The sequence below is a fragment of the Nilaparvata lugens genome, chromosome 8 (genome assembly GCF_014356525.2).
Source record: "Nilaparvata lugens isolate BPH chromosome 8, ASM1435652v1, whole genome shotgun sequence".
Classification (NCBI taxonomy): domain Eukaryota; kingdom Metazoa; phylum Arthropoda; class Insecta; order Hemiptera; family Delphacidae; genus Nilaparvata; species Nilaparvata lugens.
The window spans coordinates 11,713,400-11,723,174 of NC_052511.1; positions in this window are offsets into that span (position 1 = coordinate 11,713,400).

Here is a 9,775-nt window from a genome sequence, read left to right on the forward strand (position 1 = left end):
TAGAAATTAATTCTGCTGAAACTTTATTGATAGTAACTACATGATATTTTTCTTGTAATACTTGAGGACAGAAACAAAAAATGTAATGAGTACCTTCTCCTCCTCCTCCTCCTCCTCCTCCTCCTCCTCCTCCTCCTCCTCCTCCTCCTCCTTCACCGCCTCCTCCTACTCCTCTTTCTCCTTCTGCTCCTCCTCCTCCTCCTGCTTCACCTCCTCCTCCTACTCCTTCACCTCCTACTCCTACTCCTCTTCATCCTTCTGCTCCTCCTCCTCCTCCTCCTCCTCCTCCTAATACCCCTACTCCTCTTCCTCCTTCTGCTCCTCCTCCACCACCTCCTCCAACTCCGTTTTCGTGCTTGTCATAAGTGATATTTTATTCCTTCAATGCTATCGGAAACGTCAATTTGATAATAATACCGTACATAACTTCAGGTTTCAATCTCACAATAGTAAAATGTACATAAGATGTGATCTATACAATATTGAATAAAGAATATACATTACATAGGATAGAGTCATATAACATAACAACATATAGTCATTAAATAATAAAATAAAGAATACATTAGAAACTTAACAATAAAAATATCGAGAACACTTATTTTTTTTAATCTGATAGAATTTTTTAAGGACGGCAAAATACCGGACGAACAAAAATAAGTATTTCGCTTGTCATTTGTGTTCATTTTTGTAATAATTGAATAATTGGTCAGCTTCAAATTGATTTGATTTGGGAGTGAGTTACTTTTTTTATCCAATTTGGATGATGCATTCCAGACACTCGTGCTCTTCATGCAATCCCTGAACAAATCATATTATTAGTACTTTTTAGCACTCTTTTTTATTTGAGGTTTAGAACCAATATGCTAACACTACGTTTAACGCTAAACCACGTTAACTTGTCGATATGGTTGCATTTATCATAATGTGTTCCGTACGGGGCAGGTCATTTATTAATAACTCTATTAGGTAATATCAATGAAATAAAAACTATTATATGAATTGGATTAATCCAATTTTTTTAATATTATTTGAAATTTCAGTTGCCCTAATTCAAGCTTACGTATTTTCTATTCTGTTTAAACGAACAGCTGACATTTCTCCGTTAAAACCAAGTATCTGCATAGGAGCCCAAGTCCCACATAATAGCAGATTCTTGTCAGTGTTCTAAGTGTTGAAAGAACTAGAATCCATACTCTCTAGTTTTTGAGCATAGGCAGATAGACAGAATCTATTGAAATAATTGATCAATCAGATAGGCCTACTGTATCTATATATATCTGTAATATATTGTTTGTTGTGTTTTTGTGTTTTTTACACTCATGAACAAGGCTGCTTCCAAAATTCCACATTGAAGACAGATAGGAATATGCAAGAAAGTGAAACCCCATTCAAGAGAAAGATTCTTTAAATAACCTTTCCTTTTTAATGTTTTTTTCAAGAATACCATTTCTAATTCCCTCTTCATGGAGAATACTCCATTGTATGGGGTCGAATACATTGGTAACCTTAACATTGATGATTAAGCTAAGCTAAGTTAAAGAATGCAGAAGCCATCTATAAATAGTTGAAAATATATTTTATGTCTCTCAAGTCACTGTTTAACAAACTTAATGTACATCCATATCTATCTATAATAACTTAATATAATATAATAATAGGAAAGAATCGGCTTGTACACTGTGATGTACCAAAAGATTGTATAGCCCCCAACTATAAATCGATTCATTCATAGGCCGTTATGAGAACAAAATAAATTCCATCACCGAAAAGCACTACAATCTTATCTGAGGTAGATAAACGACTGTTATCTAACCTACAGAGTATAAAACAAATAAATCAGTAATTATATACCTCTCAAAAATTTGTCAACGGAAAAAACCATATATAATTGTATGTTTATTAATTTGATCAGTAATACAATGTTTAAAGGTTAGATTTGAACCAAAACATAACCCCAAAACAGACCAAGGCTAGCTTGTCAACAAGTAGCCAATTGAGAAGGCAGTTCGACCAATGATCGATCGTAAAAATTATATAATATCAATTTTTTCATTTTTATATTTTAATTTCCATGCCGAATGGGCCTAGTCATTTATTTATGAACTGTCATGAAGATATATTTGTTAGAAATATGAAGACAGATTAGCTTAGCCAGTATATGATGATTGAGGGTCGATATTCTAACATATAAAAAAACATATATAAACAAAAAAAGAAATATTTAATTATTATTATGTCCGTTATTATTACAAGCATGTATATTCTTATATGTCTACTCTATGTTATAAAAGCATGTCTATGTCCTATAAAATCATTACCCTTTGAAGTTATTTACAAATGCATATCACCATAGATGAAATTTTATTATTTATTTGTGTATTCTTATAATTATATGGAACTAAATGATAATTTGGAACAATCTACAATCAGGAATTTTGCCCCATTTAATAGCTTTAAAGTTGGACACATTGACACCACCCATTCAGCGTATTGGTTACATCACAGAATCTGACCAATCCTGAATTAATATGTAAATTTGGCGAGATAAATTTCGAAGAAGAAACTCAAGTGGAAATTAGAGGAAGAAGACTCAAGGCCATTTTGCAAAAATCATCGGTAGGATGCAGACCTAGTCCATATACTTAATTGTTCAAAAGCTTTAATTTCTGTTTAGTGTAATTCAATCTTTGTCTTTCTGTTTCAAAAAGTTGTTTTAAAGTTCCTATAACAATTGGTGATACTAAAATTTCCAATCTCATTTAAATAAACCCTGAAATTTTATTAGTGAGGTCTGTTCGACGTTTTTCGCCATGCGGAAGGATCCAGCTGGAACGATATATTCTACGGCCAAATATATTTCGAAAACAAAAACGGAAACAAAAGTCTACGTAAGTTATTCGAATATATAAAAGGGGATCCCCGTTAATCTACGAAATTTACACAGTGTACCAATTCGTCCATTTGAGAAAAGTCATGACTATAGTTTTAAGGGTATAAAGTTATCATAAATTATTTTTATTGTATTAAATAAGTTTAAATATCCATGCTGTACTTAGCCAAAAGGTCTATTTTCCTTAGGTGAAACCCCACCCTGACAATAATTTTAACTATTCATTTATTCTATTTTCTGAATCATAATTTTGTATTAATTTATTTTGCCTATTTAATTAGTGCAGTTTATGATCCTTCCAAGGGCTATCCATTTTATTTTGTTCAATCAAAGAGTACCAAATTCTCACATAGTATTTATAATTTAAAGATTCAAATCCACTATCATCAATATTCTTTCTGTATCCATTAAAAATCATAATTTGTAAAATCTGTTCATTAATTTATTCAATATCTGCTGTAAAAGTATATCTTTCAGAATATATCCTTATTACCGTTTCATTAAACTGGGTTTACTTCATTACACCTCCAAATTCGTTCTTTCTTGACTGACACATATTGATTGTGCAAGACACATCCTGTTTTGCAATAGTCAGACATTATCAAGTATAGTATCTATTATTAGACTATTATTTCTTCTGGTGGTAAATGGTGGCCGATATTCTTATCAAATAATAAATCCTTTTATTGGGAATATCCCGCAGAATCAAAAAAAATATCGGCTGCCACTAGCCTACCACACCGAGGTGGAGCGAATCCTGTATCATCATCCGGTCAACGTCACAAGGAGAGGTAATAGATCGTATAGACAGCATTAGAATTAAACTCGGTACTCGAAATATCTACTATTTTGGTTCAGCATTCTGCCACGACATAACCTGTAGTATTTATCAGAGACCCGGTTCGCATGGATTTGTTATTCTGTCTGTTGTTTTGTGCGGTCTAATATCTTTCCCAACTACAGCACAATTATTGGATTCTAAATATATTGGTCATTATTTGGAGAAAAAGTTCACTCCAAAATTACTGTCTCTGTCTGATCCTAGTGACAGCATTAATCTTACTCAACAGATTCAAATTGAACTGCATTTTATTATCGAATTGGATTCAACTCAATCTCATTATATAATCACCTACAGTGTTAAGTTAGAAATTCACAGCCCTTACTTCGGCTACCTTTGTAGACCGCCTTACCCTCTATTGAGCAAATTAATTTTTTCAATCTGTTTCATCCGTACACCAGTCATTCTACTTAGATACTCTGAATTTAATGATACCAATAGCCCGGCCAAATGAAGGTTAGTCAACCTAACCTACAACTTTGTACTGTTAAATTATAACCTCAAATACCGTAGCTGTTCAATTATTTTCTGTAATTCAACCATTTTAATTATTAATTCTCTTTTTATTATATAATCGTGTCCCCCCAAGGAGCAGGATTATGACACATGTCCCCCCCTTGGAGCGGATCTGTGACAACACGTACGGGATAGGAAATTCACAAATGAAGCATCATCATGTCTGAACTACTCAACTGATTAACTTGAAATTTTGCATTTATACTCTAAATTTACCGAGGATGGTTATAGGCCTATTTTCAATTCTACAATATTTCAGTAGGTAAAGTTTTCAGTTTGTCAAGTTTTTAATCAGACCCTTTCGGAGCACAGGTTACCTGCTAGTCCATATAAATGCGAAATGTCCCTGATTTGTTTATTCACTCACTCATAATCAACAGAGCTTGAATCTCCTGAACTAAATACGTTCAAATATGGCAATCTATAGTAAGTGAGGTCCACGTTATAATGGAAGTGAAGGAAGATAAGAGAAAAACGTTGCTGATCCTCTGTCTTGTCAATTCCTTCTATAGATGGTATCTGTTACAGGTTTATTAAGTTGATATTAACTGTTCATTCTCCTTTTAAATAATCAATTATATTTTATCAAGCAATAAATTATATTTTTTCAATAATTCCAAAATGAATTTTATAATTAAGATGGAATATTCTGTTAATTAGCTATCAATTCTACATTGTGTACGTTCTGTGTACAGTAAATTGTTCCAGTTGCAATCGTAAATTGTTCCATCATGTGACTAGTGCAAAATGTTCCCATGGAACGCCATTTCAAAATCGTTGGTTCAAGCTTTTAGCGGGCACATATAAAGTTGATTTACACTAAAATGTGTCGTTTACAAGCTGCGTGAATGAAGAAAGGCTGTTTTACAAACCGACTGTCTAGAAAAGTGTAAATTTCTTTTATTTCATTACTCTCAAATTTTCTATCGAGAAAAATTAATTTAATGAATGATTAGGTTATCAAACATCATATTGTTGGTTATGTATTCTATACTATGCTATGGTAGACAAATTATCAGCGCATGCCCAGAGAAGCAAGCATACTACAATAATCGACCAATGAGAGCTCAGATAGTTGGAACTGTACTAGGTCTGACAATTCACCACACTTCGACTGTGGGGCGGGAAGTTAGAGCTGGAACAGAATCTGTCAAAATTCCTCCCATGGAGCGCGGAAGTTTTCACTTGGTAAATTGTGAATCGGACAATTTACCACATTCCATGTACACAGAACGGGCCCATTGTTAGAGCACAATCAGGCAACAGAGCAAAGCGAGAAAGATATGGCGCTATCTACTCTGTTATGATAGACAAGGATAGCAATACCATTGCTACATCAACACTGCCATTATAACGTGGACAGCACTAAAGGGGCGCACTAAAAACGGATTTATTCAAATCTCAAATGATACAAAGACACGCCCAAAATATGAGTCTTTTCATAGTTTTTTGCGTTTTCTCAGCCTTTTCAAGAATCAATCGACAAATTGAATTGATAAGATGTGACTTGAACATGCTTCTTAGAAGCATGCCTGCTTATATTTATTTATTTATTCCATTGGCATTACAGATCATAATTATAATAAATATAATATGAATGGGAGAAGACAACAGGGATAGCCCAAAACTGTCTTCTCCCAAATTTTGACAAATAAAAGTTTCAAAAAAGAATAAGGTTAAGATTTCACTTTCACTTCAAAAAGTCCAATTTCCACTTCAAAACTAATGACTAAACTAAAAATTTCGAATTTTGATATTTAAAAACTCATTAAAAACAAAAATATTTCACTCAAATCTCTACAGATTGGAAATTTTTGAGTAACTTTGCAAAATTTTGAGCAAGAAAAGAAACACAACACTTATTGTCATTATTGACGATATTCAGATTGTTGATATTATGGTATTGTTGAAATGAAAGACAAACATGTTCATTGAAATTCAAGTTAAATTCTCATCACATATAAAGTAAATCAATCATTAACTGTATCTTCTGTTTCAAATAATCAATAGCAAACAACAAAATGTAGTAGAACATTTCAGCTATAGTCATTATACTTATGCCTAGAAATGTATCCAAGTAGAAAACGGTGGAGTCCATCATCTTATAGTTATTGTATGTGAAAGTGCGAACTTTGGGATGAAGAACGATGTCCCTAAATACAATTTCAATTGTGTGTTTTCCAATTTGATTAGACTCAACAAACTCAACTACATCTTCAAGCAACCCCAACAACACCGTTCTCCTGAACCAAGTAGGTAACACGTATTGCTTTCTAGTAGCAATTGCCACGAAATCTGGCAACGGTCTAACTCTATTAAATAATTCATAAGATATCACCTTGTAGTCCGTGTAGTTACAAGATGACAGACAGTGACAAGAATCTACAAATTTCCTTTCACCCGTGTCATAATGAGTGGCTTTGGCCACATCCATCGCACAAGAGCTGTGTTCATCAGAGCAAATGTATGTTGATTCGTTGTGCGGCATGAAAAACAGGACACATCCACATTCTCTTAATGCTCTCTTGGTGGAGCACTCCATTAAACAATTTTGTCGTGTATAATATTGAAAAAAGTCCAATGCTCTCTCCGTTGTGTTGTAGCATTGTTTGGTGTATGGAACTTTATACAGAAAATCGTTCTCATCTACTGGATATTTTATGATTTGTTCAGGTTCTATATGGATGCGAGAGCCTTTTGATAAATGGAGACGATGCCATCTCATGAATGGATTCGGAACTTCCCAGGGATTGTGGATTATGAATCGAAGTGAATTGTCTCTGCCAATAAAATAGTCTCCAAAATGATTCACGTGATTATAAACATATTTGATTTCATAGCTTATTTGTGATTGATTCAGTGGAATTAAGGTAGGGTACTTTTTTGGTGTAAGAACGAGAGTGGAACTCGATGTCCCATTCTCTGTAAGTGATGGAAATCCATGGATTGTATCAGTAACCCAACCGTCCTTTTTTGTGTCACGTTCCATTGGATCATTGCGTAAAAAATTACGTACTACATCCTTCCTGTAAATCTTTGAAGGTGGGAACATGTTGCTGGACAGACAGTATCCCCTGAACATGAAAGTAGAACTTTTCGAGAATTCATTTCCAAAAGCTGATTCAATAGATAAACTGCTAGGCAGTGACCCATCATGGAAAAACTGTTCAAGAATTGAATCAGCTATAACAAACCACTTTTCACTTTTATTTGCGTATTTTTCAGTGGAAGGTAAAAAAGAGAACTTTTTATCAAATGCTTTCTCAGACATACCTAAAATATCTAATATTTTGTAGGTTTCATCACTATAATGTGTCCACAAGAAATCTCTAATTTTATCCCATTCGGTACTTCTAATAGGGCCACATATGGTGAGAGCAGGAATAGGTAGGGTAGAGATGCTTTGAGGAGTATTTGCCAGTTCTATTGTCATCGGAGATTCTTTCCATTTCTTCATTTTTATTGTGTATATTGTAAACAATGAAATTACAAAACCGATGACGACTATGGACCAGTAAGCACGCTTGATCCAGTGTTGGTTACCACCAAAAATGTATTTCACCCCATGTAATGAAGTGTTCTCCACAAAGTTCTTGAAATGGGGATTCACTGTTTTCCTTCTCCTCATCTGTCTTTGATGTGGAGTTCTTGAAGCGGCTTCGTTCATGAGTGCGATGAACACAACAAACAATTTACACACAGTAGACGATAGATCACTCGATTGAATAGATATCTGCACAGAGTTAGGGTTTGGATCCTGGTGGGAGCACTCACCAGAATTTGCTTTAACCTGGGCGTGGACCTGCAGCACACTACTAACAAAATTTATACTAAGACAGTACCACTCCACTCACAATTTAGTAATGAAAAAAGCTACTCTATAATCACCTTTCCCAATTTAATAATGTATTACTTTATTACATGTAATGGTTATAACTAAGTTTACTGGTTACATGTAATGTTTATACTAAGATAGTGCCACTCCACTCACAATTTAGTAATGAAAAAAAGCTAATCTATTTAATAGATTAGCTTTCCTAGATAGATTAGAAACCTTTCCCAATTTAATACTGTATTACTTTATCACATGTAATGGTTAATTTTGAACATGTAACTCATATTTCGAATAATTTTCATCTCCATTGGGATTCGCATGGAAAGGCTGATGTTTCACAAGGCCACATTATCGAAATTGGATGATCTCATAAGTCATTCTGAGGTCGAATCAATTATTATAAGTTGAATGTTCCACTAATTACAAAAAAGTATGACTAGCAGGGGAAAGGGATTGGAGGAGGTGTTGTAGGAATAGGTGGAGGAGAAGTGGTGTGGTGAAGGAGAAGGATGATGAGGAGGAGGTGGAGGGGGGGGGAGGAGGAAAAGCAGGAGGAAGAGGAGGAGGATGAGTAGGAGGAGGGAGAGGGTAGGGAGAAGGAGGAGGAGGAGGAGGAGGAGGAGGAGTAGGAGAAGAGGAACAGAAGGAGGAGGAGGAGAGGAGGAGGAGGAGTAGGGGGAGGAGGAGGAGGAGGAGGAGGAGGAGGAGGAGGAGGAGAGGAGGAGGAGGAGGAGGAGGAGGAGGGAGGAGGAGGAGGAGAGGAGGAGGAGGAGGAGGAGAAGTAAGGGGAGGAAGAGGAGGAGGAGGAGGATGAGGATGAGGAGGAGGAGGAGCAGGAGAAGAGAAACAGGAGCAGGAGGATTGATTGATTGATTGATTGAGTACTTTATTTATGTAGATTACAATATATACTGGCTTATACACTTATATACAATAGCTTACAATACAGCAAAATTATAGATGAATTTACATAATATAGACTAAGAAAATAATTATTGAACTGTATATGATATGAAAAAGCAATTTGTAATATAATAACTATAGATAATAATTATATTGTTATGCATCTACATAAATTGGCGGAGCTTTGGACATATCAATGTCCATTCTTCGGAAAGAATATTAAAAATATCCTCCCCACTAACTCTCTATCAAATGAGGATGGGTAGGAGAAGAGGAACAGGTGGAGGTGAAGGAGGAGGAGGAGGAGGATGAGGAGGAGGAGGAGGAGAAGGATGAGGAGCAGGAGGAGGAGGAGGAGGAGGAGGAGGAGGAGGAGGAGGAGGAGGAGGAGGAGGATGAGGAGCAGGAGAAGAGTAACAGGTGGAGGAGGATGACAAATTATTCATCAAATGCATATTTTATTTCTGTTCTCAAGCAATAGAAGAATATATGGAGTTAATATAACGATAACGTTTCAGTAGAATTAATTTCTAGATGATGGTACTGTTCCAATATTAATTTCTCAGCAGACTCATGCTTCATAAATAAGTCAGTTGATGTAAACATTGCGAATATGTGTATTGATTAGCTGGAAACACGTGCGACCGCATTTCAAGGACAGTCTGTGTGATATCTCCTAAATAACGTCAACTGATATAATTTGAAAGCAAAACATTGTGTCCACTGAACAGAACTGCTTTGTCGAATGATAGACAAGGATAGCAATACCATTGTACCAGATTCTACA